This window comes from Amblyomma mixtum, chromosome 3, assembly GCF_055824585.1.
Source record: "Amblyomma mixtum isolate Tamu chromosome 3, ASM5582458v1, whole genome shotgun sequence".
In the NCBI taxonomy this organism is placed as follows: domain Eukaryota; kingdom Metazoa; phylum Arthropoda; class Arachnida; order Ixodida; family Ixodidae; genus Amblyomma; species Amblyomma mixtum.
Window position 1 is genome coordinate 272,205,061 of NC_143014.1, and position 15,417 is coordinate 272,220,477.

General features: G+C 50.2%; 1 protein-coding gene across 5 annotated transcripts in view; it reads left to right on the forward strand.

Moving 5' to 3' along the window:
• LOC149354857 (phosphatidylcholine:ceramide cholinephosphotransferase 2-like) overlaps nucleotides 1–15,417 on the forward strand; it is a 223,544-nt gene that overhangs the window by 108,247 nt on the left and 99,880 nt on the right. For 4 of the 5 annotated variants that reach the window (XM_089583508.1, XM_089583509.1, XM_089583510.1 and 1 more), the window contains one exon: nucleotides 2,440–2,543. The exons of the other annotated variant lie outside the window; for it this stretch is intronic. The gene's annotated coding sequence lies outside the window, so the exon portion shown is untranslated. The remainder of the gene's footprint in view (nucleotides 1–2,439; nucleotides 2,544–15,417) is intronic. 5 annotated transcript variants of the gene reach the window in all.

The window sequence follows — 15,417 nt, forward strand, 5'->3', positions numbered from 1 at the left end:
CTAGCTCCCACGACGTTGCTGACCTGTCGCCCGTTGCCGCTAGCAGCCAGGCGCGCGAGCGTGGTGCTTTGGCCTCGCCGGCGGCGGGAGGGGACATAGCGCCGTGACACGCAGTTGAAAAGCTGCCGCCAGGTTCCGGACCCGGAGGCAGCCTTGCGGGCGGTTTTTGTGCCTTTGGCGATCCCCCTATTGGATTTCTTCGCCGACAGCCGCTAATCAATCGGTGGCGGGCGACCTGGTGCCGACGTTCGGTGGCAACCGACCAGACGGAGGTCGGTGGGGATGTGGCGGGTGTTTTTGACCTGCCGGGAGAGAGGGCCGGTTCAGTGCACGGCGGGTTCGTCCGTACGTGTGTCGGGCCGCGTTCGGCGGCGTTTCGGCGGCGGGCTTGATGTGGGGACGTCGCCGGCTCGCCGGTGCGTGCCTGGAATATCGCCGGGATTCGCGACCCTGAAAAGCGCGTGCGTCGCATTCGTTGACCCTGGCGCGAAGTGACCCTCCGGTTGTGTGGTGTCCTGAGGAGACGAAATGTCACGCGATCGGATGTCCTCGCGCCCTGCGAAAAGCGTGCGCCCAGCGGCGATGAGACGAGTACGCATCCCCCGTGTATACGTTCGGCGACAAAGAATGTTGTTAGTTGTATCCTCGACAACGGGTTTCCGAGTCGCCATTCACTTAAAAAAAAAAAGAACGAAAGAAAGTAAAGCAGGGAAATGTTTCCTTGTTCTTCCGCGGCCAGCGCGGAGTGAAAGCAAGTCGTCCGCCGTTAACTTTCCCCCCAGCGAAACTGCATATTTCGCCTAGTACCGGCAGCAGTGGTATATTTACTATCGCCGGTTTTACTAGGCACGCGCAGCGTGACGTGACGCGTCGCACTTGCGCACTTTCACACTTTCCGGGTCGCCTAGTTCTTTCGTGGCGGCGCCGAGAGAACCAATCGACTGGAGAGTGGCTCTCAAGTAGCGCCGGGGCCCGACGTCACGGGGCCACCGCGCGCACTTGTGCGAGGGAGCTTAATGACGTCACGTCCCCGGCTAAAGCATCGCCGTCTCGTCGTCGATCCGCTTTGCGGCCGTACGCACGGGACCACGAACGAGGCGCCCTCGTAACCACTGGCTCGTTTCGGGACAGGGGGGGGTCCCCGGGGTTTCCCCGGCACTTGGCCGCCGGGCTAAAAGGATTGCGGCGGTCTTTGGACCGGCGCGCGAGCCCAGACTCCGTCTCTCTTCTCCGTCCCGTGTTTGCCTTCCTCTTCTTGAGACTCCGCTCTTTGTGTGCGCTGCTGCCTCGCGGTTTGCGACCAACGGGGTCGTAGTGCAGGTGCCGAATACGACGGTGGCTCCGAGAGCGTATTCTTGAAAAGTTGTACCCTCCCTCACTTACTCGCCTTGTTTTGTTTGCTTTCTTGCGTGGTGGTCTCGGCTTGTCGTAAATTTGTTTCGACTTCTCGCGGATCGTTCCCCCTCTTCTGCACCAAAAAAAAAAAAAGAAGACGTGAAAGATTTAAACAGAATTAACTTCAATTCCCTGACTATGAAGCAAATCACATATCGCCGTCGTGTGGAGACCACTTCCTCCTTTTCCTTGCGGCGTGGTCGAGGTTTCCACCGAGAAGTGAGACAGTTGTACGTCATTTCCTTTCCTCAGAAACCACTAATTCGAATCCTAATTTTTCTTTGCAACGGAATAACTGCGTACATGATAACGAAAACCTTTAACTTTGCATCGGTCTTTCATTATATACCAAGATGGTACTAAATGCCTTCACTTGTGTGTCCGTTTCTCGTGAAAAGGGAAAGAAATTCAGGGAAAGAAATTCGGAGCGACGCGCTTTTAAAGGGATCTTGAGGACAGCTGCGTTCAGCTTTTGGACTTGGTAGATATCGATTCAATGGCTCTTCCCGGCAATGCTGATGTTTGTCCGGTAGCAAAAGGCGGATTTATTGGCAGGGATATTGGATTTAAATATTTCTGCGCGACTCGATTAAAACCGGTGACTTCTATACCGAAAGCGATTCCGTGTTCACCGTTGGAAAGTGAATGGCTCTGTTGCCTGGCCTCTGAGATCCGCGCTACAAGAACGATCTTGACAACGCATTCCGCTTGCAGTAATGGCCGGAGGTGGCGCCACCTGTAACGCAGTACCTGTTGACACAGGCCAACTTCAATCTTTCCTCAGTACCCTTTCATTGAACGCAATCTGACGGGAGACGCTTCTTAAGGCAGGTTCATACTGGCGACTCACAAACGTCGCGCGACCGATTTCAGTCAGTTAGTTCCGTTTTCCGAAGCACTAGGAAAGCGGGGAGGGAGCGTAACAAATCGATTTAAACCTGTCGCGCGACCTCCGCGACTCACCAGTGTGCACCCGCCTTTAGCGTGCAGGCGCCTTTAATTTTCAGCGCCCTAATTACGTTCCCTCTCTCGTTGTGTTCGCAGTGTTCAGCTATGGGAGTCTCCTGCACCCGGTATCCGGCCTGCCAGCAGCTGCACTGATTGCGCCCCGCCATTTGAACGTACACGGACATCCGCGTTTTGACTAGGTGAGTGTATGCATGCACGTTGCCTCTGCTGCATCGGACACAGTGCGAGCCCTTCTCCGAGACCTAGGTTGGGAACGTCGAGTTTTGCAGCGGTAAACCAAATCTCTTTCTGAAAACCCGCATTTCGTGTGACAGTGAAGAGTCGAGCTAACGCAGGCTAGCCGAAAGCGCTGTGGTACGACATGTGGAGGAGACACGTGACGCGTGATCGGCGTACTGGATAGCTGTTTGATCGGTCGTGCGTGTCACGGGACTGTTGCGCTGACCGCGTCTAGCCACGTGCGAATGTGACACCTGAGGGCAAAAACTGACGCCGTGAAGTGTTCTGCCCAGTTCGCCTATAGCGCATTTGTCGCTGTGAGGCGGCTGCCGCGGCGATTGTACCGATTGCTCCTTGCGTTTAATTCTTACGGCGGGAGTCGTTTCGCGGAGCTCCCCGCCTTTTCCCCGAGCCGGGCTTCAGCGTAATCCAACGACACAGCTGGTGCGACGTCCGAGCCATCGCCAAGCGTAAGATAACACAGAACTAGGGAGGAGCAGGTCGATAAGATAAAACACAGCCAAGGAGAAGCAGATAACAGTAGCCAGAGGTGGCGGGACGCCAGGACCTTGGCGCGCCTAGCTAATAGGTTAAGGGTGGCGGCTCGGGCTAGTTTGTGCAGGTGCGTCATATTCTGAAGCGCAGGAACGGGACGTGCACAGAAAGTGACTGACACGGAAGAGGTCTACTGCCAACTGGTTTGTTGTGTGAAAATCGCAACCGCCTTCTGCATATCCTCGAACACTGAACAGACACCAGCAGCAGCACGCATACATGTGCGAGACAGCTGTGCGGTACCGAAACTATAGAGCAGGAATGCATGTGCGTGATTACTGAGCGATGCTAAGGAAGGCAAGCTGCGCTTCGGGATAGGACATATCTGAGAGGAGCTGGTGGTTGCGTCGCGCGCGCTAATTGTAGGTCTGGTTGTAATATCAGATACAGCTGAAGAGCGAAGCTGGAAATTCCACTCTGAGGAGGCCCTCCAGTCAGTGGCGTCGCCCGATTTTCATGACATCGCGGTTAATCCGCTGTTGGGATTAAGCAAGGAATAACCCTTGAAATCAAGAAAATCAGTCGACGCCATTTTCTGGAGGGCCCTTTTGAGGAGCATTTGCCGTTTCGTTCTTGAGTGGTATCCGGTTATTGGGTTATGACCCACGAAGCTCTAGCCCGCCGCAGCGTCGGCACAAAAGCAAAGTGCAAAATATCGCCCGTCTTTTCGTGCTTAGCACAGCATAGCACGTCTGTGTTTACTGTAGCATCTCTGTGATAAAATCTTGCTGCTGTGTGAGTTGTAAGCAAAAAATCAAAGCAGCGCAGCGCGCAGTATAGCGGCTCTCGCCGGAAATTTATGCGCTTAGCAGCAAAGCTTATTACCGCCTGTTTCGTTGTCTTTTTTTCACCTTCAACTACATATGTTGTGTTGAGAACGACACGAACCGGCAAAGCACATGGGCATGTTATAGAGCGGCATGCTGCTCACTAATGCAAGCGGCTGTGAGAAAAGATCTCGCGCGATTTAAAAACACTTCCGCTGTGTTTGAGGACTTTTTCTTTGCTTTTGAACATAACAGTAGCAAACACGCTCGGTTTCCCGAGATAATTGGTGCCGTCTGGCGGAAACATAACTGCTCTATTTTTTCCTGCTCTGTTCAACGGTATAGGAGAAAATGTCAACGTTCAGATTGCATGACCGAGACGCTGGGGCGCGCTGAGGAGAAAACAGGCTCTCTTTACAGCGTTGCTCGGCGCCTTTTTGGCGGCGAAGTCGGGTGCGAATCATGGCCACTTGTGCGGGAACAGCGGTCTTCGTCGTTTGAGGCTCATATACGTTCCAAATTCTTCGGTCCGAACTTTTTCCGAGCTACTATTTGTTTTTGAGCGTGCAGTTTTTAAACGTGGTTGTCGATGTGCGGCCAGATGTTATCGCATATACTGTCCGACTCTCGAAGGGGACCGAACATTTGTTATAACTGTGCCGAGTTCGAAATTGGGAGAGCCACTTCAGCGCGCCAATTCTGATAAATCGGCACTTCGAGTTAAACGAATATACGAGATTCACACTGCGCAACATCGTCCGTCTTCCTGCGGGGGCGTCGGCAACGAAAAGCGCTGTAGAAGAAGCTTCTGGTTAAATTTATTCATTGACAACGGCTGCTGCGCGAAGCCCCTGCGCCAGGTTTTGTCTTGGCACGAAAGAAAAAAAAAATTACAACCGTGTGGGAGGCTAAAGAAAAGGAAAAAACCTGCATTCGCACATGCAGGATGGCGTGACAGTAAATGCGAATGGAAACCAAAGGTGGAGAGTGGTATAATATCGGAAATTGGGTTCGCCGCTCCTGCCGTGCGAACTTGTTTCATTTCGCGCACTTGCCTGCGAGAAGTTCGGAATCGAAAGAGGCGGAAAAAAGGGAAGGCGTCGCAGCAGACTGACTATAGGCCACGAGGAAGGAACCGCAATATGGGAGAAAACGGTGGGGCCGTCTTTTTCGCTGTGAGCTTTGTGCATGCGAACAGCGCGTGTACACTCGCCGTCAAAAGTAAATGGAAGGCGACTTTGTCAAAAAAATTTAATTTCTTTAAATCTAAAGCTTAATGGTACATGCTTGTTGGTGCACAGTGCAATTCCCAAAATCACAATTATGCTGCACATACGTATTCAAGGATGTATGAATTGGGGGGCCAATGATTAAATTTTTTCGTGAATGTTGCCTTCCATTTACTTTTGACGGCACCTGTACATTTGCCTGTTCAGATACAAAGAAAAGGGGAGGGGGGGGGGGGGGGAGGGGGCTCATTTTTGGTATTGCCTGTTCACCTGGCCGCCCTTGCAATAGTTTCGCAGCGTTGCTCGTGTTTCTACCTTGGGTCTGTTCTGAGCTGCTCTTAGTGAACCTTACTACTGTTTGCTCTTCTGCTTGCGCTTTTGTAATGTTGCCGACGTGCGTTCCGCATTGAATTTAGCGCCTTTCTCGATATTCAGTACAAGATTTTTTTTTTTTGGGGTGGGGGGGGGGGGGGGGGACGTGGCTATTTCGCACCGTGCTTCGCGAGATAGTCGTGGATAGAGCGACACCGGGCCATTATGCAGATAGAGGCGCAGATAGAGAGACGCAAGGGAAAACTGAATACATTGCGTAGTTTTACTTCGAAGACATGGCGAACACCGCTCTTTGGAAATGTTGATAGACCCCAATATACCGGGTGTTCCGCCTTAGATGCTCTGCAGTTTTTTCATAATAAGCTTTTTGAGTTGGAAGACCGATTTTTTTTGCATAGCAGTGTGAGCGCGCTATGGCGCATCAGAATACTAAGACGTGCTAACAGTAGGCTGGTTGACTCATATTCAATACAGTTAACTTTTCAACTATTACTGTTAGTCTCCTTGTTTATTGAGAGACGTGTAGCCTACCGTAAGTCAGTGTTTAGAATTGTCAGTGTTTAGAATTTCGAAAACGCAGTTACGCTCAGCGCTGTGGCGCCCATCAAATTTTGGCAATTTTGACAAGTTCCGTGCACTGGAGAGGTTGCTTTGCCTGCAAGCTTCTGGAAAGCGCATGTATCTTGGCGCGATGTTGCCAAAATTTGTTCGGCCACAGCGCCAAGGGTAACCACGTTATCGAAATTCTAAAAACTGACGTGGATGTTACTTACGGTGAGCTACATGGATCTCAATAACTAAATATCCTAACAGTGAGGGTTAAAAAGTTGACAATTCAATATTAGTTAACCAGCCTGCTAGTGTATTCTGGTGTATTGCACTACTGACAATGCTATGCCGAAAAAGCGCTCTTCTAACTCAAAAAGCCTCTTTTTAAAGATGAAACACCCTGTATATAGTTTATAGGCGTTTATAGGTATACATATTGTTTGTGTTTCTATGTTGGCGTTTCGTCTGACGCTTGCTTATGGTACAGGTCCCGTTATTCCCCAGTAAAGGCAGAGGAGGGACGCAGCGCTTGTGTCTTTTGGCCCGCTGCACCAAGGTACAGTGAGCAAGTGTCACAATCAACAAGCCGAGGTAGACGCAAGCCAGGCACGCGGGCTGTACTTCGCAATTCACCCGATCAGTTTCTTGACTTTATCCCTTGTTTTCCGCAAGCCGTGCTTTCAGCAGTAAAATATGCAGTTCGTGCGACGTTACGAAGCTCTATTATAGTGACGAAAGCAGTCTTTCTCGCTTCTGCAACCTTGAGATGAAAAAAAAAAAAAATCTTCTCAACAGTCTAGCAGCAAGGCCCGGAGGCTTCTCGGGGTAATCGCGAGGCGGCGTGGGTATCCCCCCCCCCCCCCCCCCCCCCCCCCGCCCCCCCCCCCCCCCCCCCCCAACTACGGCTGTACAGTCATGCTCACTGTATTCTGCAACATACGAGATGTGGTCGGAGTCCATCTTACATTGAGCCCGCCCGACGGTGCTGGAAAAGTGCAGCAAGCTACCGAACGAAAGATAAGCGCTCTCTGCAGTCGTCCCGCACCTTTTGTGCTGTGCACCGTGGCGAGTTCAACTGCCACAAGCGCGGACTGCTCAGATGTGGGGCGCCCCGTAAAAATTGGCCTTATCTGCCCTCGACGGTGCGAGCCGGGTACGCGTGCAAGGTTGTATAAAGTTCTACTGAAGAACGTTGCAGTGGAGACCGATGCTAGGAGAGCAGTCCCCAGAGGCTCGGTGTTGTTAATAGCTCGAGCAAGCAAGGCGCGTGGTGTACTCGGAACTTGCAAACGTCGGGTATACAGTCGAGCGCCGACGTTCAAGTTGAGTGCGCATTCGATGCGACCATGGCGTCGAATATAGCCCGCGCCCCAATTTTGGAGACACGATAAGATCGAGCGCAGCACATGCGAGCAAGGCAGGCGCCCATCCCGACTTTCGATCCCCAGAAGAATCGATAGAAAGAGACTGGGTGCGCAGAAATTGAATGTTGCCCGAAGCGGAAGGTTGTAACGGACAAAGAAACTGGAGACGGGAGGGGAAGAAGCGGGGCAGCCGGACAGCTGGGGTTACCTATACTATCTGCAGGCGTTAGCCCATTTTCGATATCAAAACTCCACCCGGCGGACACCACAATATGTGTGCAAACATGGTGCTTTTATTGTTGCGCTGCGTGTGTTTCGGGTGCACTGCAGTGTATATAGTATGTTTGGCCGCGCAGAAGTGCGAACTTTTTGGGCGTATCTATTCTCGGTTTTCCTTTTTTATTTCTCTTGTGGCCAGTGTTCTCCACGAACTGTAAGTCAAAAAGGAGCAAAGAAAGGCGTACGTGCTGGTCGCAAAATGTTGGGAGGCATATCACAAAGTAGTCGAAGACAACGCTTTTGCTTCCCAGCAGGGCTCTTATCACATGCGCTTGCTGGCACGCCGCGGGGGAACCGTCGGGAGAAAGGAAATGCTTGTTCTGCGGGCTAGTTTGGCCTCTATGAAAGCCAGAAAAATGTGGAGTTGCCGGTGGCGGGGCGGTACAGATAGGGAAGAGCCTACTTACAGCACGATGCCTGGTTATCAAAGATAACGATTCTTTGTTTTTAGTCTTTATTTACTGCGTTTGGTACTAGACCTTTAGCATGTCCTGTAGCATATCTTAAAGATACGCCTAAAGATACCTTTATCATTACGCAATTGCGTTCCAGGAGTGCCAACATCATACGCCGCCGGCGAATACCGCAGTCCGGGCAAGTAGAGTGAACAGCAGCTGTGGCGACGCTGCCACTACACGCGATTAATTTAGCCATGACTACGTGACTCAGAATGGAAAAAGGAATCTGGATGGGAATCTTTTTTTTTTATTATTGACGGGGGAGGGGAGGCCTTGTAATAACAGCTGAGAGAGAAGAGGAAAAGAGGCGCAAAAAAAAGGAAATCGCTGATAGGTGGATGTCGAACAGAAAAACTTTGTGCGGCATCCTCTGCGACTAACAGCGCACAGCGAGAAGTGCTAAATACTTCGGATTGCTGTTCCAACTTCAGGCTGCATTTAATCGCCGAAATTTTGCTTCTGTTCACATACGTTCTATATTAAACGTACTTCTCAGCCTTGTTAAAGCACAGTCATTCATTTGCAAAGGTATCTTTCGGTGTACTAGTACTGCCAATCGGCCCGTTTGAATGCCGTTAGTCTGAGCGCACTTACTCGCTCTAGAATTTCTCACATCCGCGCGCATCGTGACACCTTCGTGAGAGATGAGAATAGGAAGACACTATTCATTCAACGTGCATACGGGAAAAGAAACTATAGCAGTCTGTGAGCGTAAGTATGGGGATTATTGCTTGTTTTTTGGCAAGGAGGGAAAGTATTTGTTTACTTCAGATAGCCTAAAATAGGAGATAATTTGCACAGTAAAACAAAATCGAACCGTATGCCGCCGTCGGGAGCCGAACCCACGATTTTCGCAAGACGCGTGCTGTGCTCAACGAGCTGAAGAACTGACCTACGTGAGCGGCTGTCTTTCCTCGCAATTTCGAATTTTTTTGTCCATTCGTACTCACTAAAGCTAACGTTGTGTGTAGTAGCATATACAGGGTGTTTCACCTAAGACTTCACACGATTTTTAAAAGTAGGCTTTCTGAGTTACAAGAACGTTTTTCTTTTTTTCTCTCTCGGCGTAGCATTGTGAGCGGTATAGTACTATCGGCGTCAAATGAAACGCGAACAACAGAATTGAAACGCCAACGGCAAAACTGGAAGATATTACACTATAGGGAGGCAGAATACTAGAACTGTTTACTTTCGCATCGAAGAAGTAAAGACCACTTTTTGGAAGTGTCAGTAGGCCACGTGTGTATTTCCTCTCCACCCGCTGATATTTTTTATTCTTTGTGCTCGCGTTCCAGTGGTTTTGTTCGCGTTTCATTGACGCTGATAGTACATCAGAATACAGCTCAGACGTGCTAACTGGCTGGTTAACTAATATTGAATAGTTAGCATTTTAACTATTATCGTTAGGCTCCTTTATTATTGAGACGCGTGTAGCCCACCGTAATTAATATTCATATTAGTTTTTAGAATTTCGAAAACGCAGTTACCGTGGGCGTTGCAGCCCTATAATTTTTGGCTATTCCGATGAGTTATGTGCACTGGAAAGGTAGCTTTGTGGAAAAAAACAGCGCGAACTAAGACAGAAAACACAGAAAAGAGGGGATACGCTACAAGCGCTGTAGTGACTTTTTTCTGTGTTTGCTACATGTCTTAGTTTGCGCTGTTTTTTTCCACCATGAATTCACACCAACTAGCCCAAATGTCTGCTTTGCTACAGTTAATTTCTTGTACAGTGGGTTCTCCTTTTTGTTATAACAGCGCTTATAGTGTCTCCCCTCTTTTCTGTGTTTTCTGTCTTAGTTTGCGCTGTTTTTTTCCACCATGAATTCACACCAACTAGCCCAAATGTCTGCTTTGCTAAAGGTTGCTTTGCCTGCAAGGTTCCCGAAAGCGCATGTATTTTGGCGCGATGTATCCAAAATTTGTTAGGCCACAGCGCCGAGAGTAACCACATTTTTTAAATTCTAAACACTGATATGAATATTACTTACGCTGAGCTACACGGCTTTCGATAACTAAAGAGCACACCGGTAATAGCTAAAAATTTAACTATTCGGTGTTTGTTAACCAGCCTGCTAGTTAGCGCGTATTAGCTGTATTCTGATGTACTACACCTCTGAAAGTGCTATGCAAAAAAAAAAAAAAAGTGCCTTTCTAGCTCTAAGAGCCTATTTTTAAAAATTGTGCTAAGTGTCAGGTGAAACACCCTGTATAGGAACACTAGTTGAGGGTGGTCGCCAGCGCCATACCTGAACCCAGCGGCGAACGCGTCCGTTTGGCGCTGCAATCGCCATGTGCAGCGGGCTCGAAGTTGGAAAGAGGCGGCAGCGTAGTAGATATTTTTCATCCTTTCGGCAGCAACGAGGAGCGTCCGTCCCCGGGAACGAAGCGTGGCTTACGAAAAGAGGGACAGAACACTGAATTTTAAGGACCCAATTTTTTTCGGCACAACGGAAAGCTTGCTTTCCAAGGTATTCTGCAATGGTTTTATTGGAAACGCTGCAGGGAATTTTTCGCGAGAATTTTTAAATCGGCGCATATGCCCGTTTTTATGTGCCCTATAGCTGGAAACCATGATCAACGAGCGCGATGGCGGTTGCACGTCGGAAAAAATGCTGTACCAAAAACTAATATGTCTCACCCGCCAGGCAGTAATAAGATATTTTTAATATATAGAGCAGTCGGCCATTTCAGTTTCCCCACCCAGAACTGTTACGCGCAGTTATTTACGCCTCGTCGACGCAAGTTTCAGTAGACCGTGGAAGCCGCTCCATCCAAGAAATTCAAAACACCGTGACGCCATCTACTTAGAAAAGCTAAAGGGTCGATGATGCGAAGGGATCGTTGCTTTTCTTCGAAGGGCGCATTGGAGGGAGTGTAAACTGATAAAACATGACGGACACCCCTGAAAAAAAAAAACGCAACAAAAAAAAGAACACTGTGCGCTTAAAACAAATAAGCGATATTTACCCAGATGTCACATGATGGGATACAGTGATAATGGCAGGTTTCACTGCAAGATGGCTTTTCATGCTATTTGGAGTGCCAAATTGAAATTATAAATCCTGGTTTCTTTTATATTGCAGCGCTAAATTCTTACAATTCGTGGCACGATCTTTTCATTTCCGCCATAATATCGTGGCACGTTTTGGTCAGTAGTCGGTCCCTTTAACTGTGGGACGAGGCAAACCCGTACAGATTTTAAGGACTAAATGTTAAGCCAATTAAGTCTAATCGAGGGACATTTTCAGTCCATCCCCGCAGTCATGCTCAGCTCTGCTGTAAGTCACCAACTTTTTTTTTTCTTTAACTACGAAGTTTCTGTGAAAGCTGTATAGCTTTCCTTTGTGGCCGTATGGCTGCGCTCGGGTGGACGTCAATGAGTAATTACTCCCTTATTTCATATTTTCTTCTTACTAAATATCGACCTTTTGAAATCAAAATTCACGAGGGTGCGTAACAATGAAAAATACTGAGGTAAGGTGGTTCATGAACAAGAGAACCATCGCTATCCGTGCGCAAACCAGGGCTGCTGCTTCAAGAAAGACTTGGTGGCATCGGAGCGATCGGCAGATGAGAATGCGGAGGGTATGATGTAACACGACATTTTTCGAGACGTTATGAGGATGAGTTTGTGGTGCGCATAAAAGGTATACGCCATTTTGTTTCGTTACTGTAAGGGTATGGTTTCATATATGCTCTTTTGGCAGAAAAGCAGTGCTATAAAGTGGCAGGCGGCGCTGGGCGCTAGCATGAGTCGCTTTGGGACGTTAAACCAATAAACCAAGAGACGCCGTAGTGAAGGGCTCCGGAAGTTTCGACCACCCGGGGTTCTTTAACGTGCACTGACATCGCACAGTATATGGGCCTCTAGAGTTTCGCCTCCATCGAAATTCTGCTTTGCCGAAGCGAGTTTCGACGCTCGCAACAAAGCTGGACAAACAGCGTTCCCCCCCGCCATACGGATCGCAACCAACAGAAGCCCCAGCTGCCGCAGCCCGCCAAGAATAGGCTGTCGCCATGCAACACCCACCTAAACTGCGCCCGCATCTCTCCCCACTTCCATTTTTCCTGACTCCCACGAGTCTCTCCGCAGATTACAGCACAAAGCGGCAGCTACGGAGTGAAGTGCTGCCTCGCTCCGTAGCTACCATGCTCGCTCCCGACAGAGCGCATTGCTGCATAGCGCGTGCGCTAAATGCGGACGCCAGCGATACCCGTGCAGAACGCCGCCGCGCAATCAGTGTTTTTCAGCACCGTATCGGAGGTGCGTTGCTCTAGTGTTGCGAGGGGTCGTGCAAGTGCCGTGGATAACTGGGTACGAGGAAGTCAACTTTAAGTTCGAGATAAACCGTGCGAGGGCGTACGCATCCGGCAAAAAGGACGCTATTTTAAATCGAATGTCCGCCCATTGTTCGTTGGGACGTAGCGGGAAAGTACAGCAAGAAGCTTCGTTACAAAAATAAAAAAAAAAGGTCGAGACACTTTTTAGCGAACAAAACCAGTACGTAGCGATTCAGTGTGCTGTGCTAGGCTAGTTTCTGCACAAATTGTTGTGCGCGCAGCGGCGTTCTGCACTTGACGACAGAGAGGACGGCAGAAAGCTGGAGCAAGCTTCGGCGACTGGTCACACCTCTCCCCCTTGGCGGGACACCGCGGCTCGCGCGCCTCCTCGCAGCGTCACCCTGGCGAGGCCGGTCGTCTAGCGTGGCAACACAAAGGCGGTCGCCTGCTGCGGTATCGATTTGCGTGGCCCAGAGCGCGAAGCGACGTGCAGTCGCCGTCGGCGGCCCGCTGAAGGCCGTCGACCCAGTGGCACTTCTCCCCGGAGGCTCGCGGCTGCGGACGCCTTTTGTCGACCCGCTTTCCGCCGTCTCGCCGCCTTCCTTCCGCCTCGGGGCCGCTGCTTCCGCCTGTCACTGCGTGTGGCCCCATCTCTCACCGCGCTCTTCGTTCCATCCCGCTGCTGCTTGTTGGCGCTGCGTCGCCACCACCGAGAACGGCATGGAATGCTTTTAGCCCCCGTTCTCGCCAAACTCGGTCGAACATCCCCCTGAAATCGCGGCGAAATTTTTCTCCGAAAGGTAATCATATCACAGGTTTCTAAACTCCGCGAGCTCTATTCGAATCCCCGCGTGTTCGTTGTACTCGGTCGTCGTCGCAGTGATGCGAACAACGTTTCTAACGGGTATTTCCGAGGTTAGGTGTCCAGGCGGAATGGCTTCTCCTAGACTGTGCCACTGAGAACCGAGTAGATCACCGCTTTGCGCACAGGTCCACAGGTGGCGACCCGCACCACACTCGCACAAATGGGGAAGGGCATGGACCATTACCAGCGCCATCGACCACGCTTCATGCATGCCTAGTACGGCCATTCCTGCATTTCCACGTACTCGGAGGCAGTAGCGCTGCACCGACTGATGGAGCTTTGTGGTTCGAGAGCCAATCTGTAACGCAGCGTGTGTTCGACACAGAAGCACCTGCGAGCCTTTTCGGAATGGGCTTCGTTTCCTGCAAATCATTTCATGCTGACACCCGCTCTAAACGCCGAGATAGGCCGCATGTTTTGTTTCAAGTCCTCAGTGTAGTGCACGCACTGGGAGAGCCACATCTGAAGCTGCAGTGCCACCCTCCCGACGCTGTTCAGGCGCCCGGCCTGAGTTCAGCCGCGGCTTTCTTCTGCCTTAATATCCTCCTGCCATGCTCCCTTGGCCCCCACGTAGAGGGGTGATGTGCAGTCGCCGACTGGGATAACAAGAGCGCTGCACAGTCCAGCTCCACTTATAGTGAGTGCGCCCAGCAGGGTTGCTGGCACGATCGCGCCTGCAGATATGGGGACATTTTTTTTTTCTCGACACGCGTGAATTCGGTTGGCACAGCGCATGCAGCGCGCTTCGGCCGCATCTGCTTCGTGCCAGTTCATAATGAGCGCGTAGGAACTTTTTCGCGCAGTGCTTCGGACGGTAAATAGTGAGCTTCGGACGGTAAATAGTGATTTACTGCACGCCTAAAAAATTTGCCGTCACATCCGCATGTTTGTGCGGATGCAGGTGCGTGCTTATATGCCCAGCGGACATTGCGTTCCGACTTTGTACAAGGCCTTTGGTATTATACGAAGCAGTTCCGTTAATGAGGCACCGTCCAGCTCTCAGGCTGACTCCGTGCTTTCGCGCGGAATGCGCTCTGTGGGTTGCTTGCCGAGGCTTCTTGTCACTGGTTTCGAACAAAAATTTAGATAGAAGGTTTCGGACTTTGAGCGCTTATGAAGGTTGTGAGGAATGTACGTAGGAAAATATGAATGTTACCCCGTAAAGCTATCCTTGCAGTTCTGTAAGTCGCTGTCTATACTTGGATGACAATGGACGACATTAAGACGCGGCGAGCTTTCTCTCCTATCCTAAGATTGTTTACAGAACGGCCGCATGAGGGGTGATGTGGACATGCACTGTGCGTTGGGTGGGGTATTATGAGCTTGTCGATGAATTCGCCCGAACGATATTCATTATGTAGCGCAGGCAGATTCAGCGGGAAGGGATCAGACATTCATGCTCGTCTAGTAGAAATTGCGGTCAACCGCTGTTGGCAGTACGCTTTCGATTCTTCTCTTTTTTTATCACAGGGGGTGCGTATGCACCTCAAAAGCTGTTTTTCAGCTGTGCTCAAGCTTTGTGTGTTAATGGTTTCAACTTTCCATCGTTGCCCTTCACTGTGTCCGTGGGCTCGCGAGGTTCTCAGATTCATTCGCAGCTTGGCATCCTATGGAAATCCGCTGCGTTACGAGAGAGGCGCACACTGTTGTGGCGCCACGGCTTGTTTCGGACGTTCTGAGGCCTAGTTGTTTCGCATCTTCGTTCCTGTATTCGTCCGTCCACCTCCAGAGTGAAAAAAAATAAAAAAAAATATGGCGCGTTATATGTTTCGTAATTGTTGACGTCCTCATATTTTATATGACGAAAGCAGCAGCAGTATAAAGTTTCTATTAGCGAAAAAAAAAAACCCGATTAGTAGATCTGGCGAATAAACACTTCGAAATACAATGTGCGTCACGGTGCACTTTTATGCGAACAGTATTGTTAGATTGCGTACGCACTTTATTTAACATGTGAGCTTGGCGCATGATGGCCTTAGCTGCCTATAAAACCCAACACACAACACAACAATTTATTTAACATAAGAAGGGGTTTGGTAGATTGCGTACGCAATTTATTTATGTGCAGAGGAGGCCCCCTGTATTCTAACCTGCGCGGCAGACACAGCAAGGGCGAACCGTGGTGGTTGGTAGCTTTTTCCTTCTCTCGAG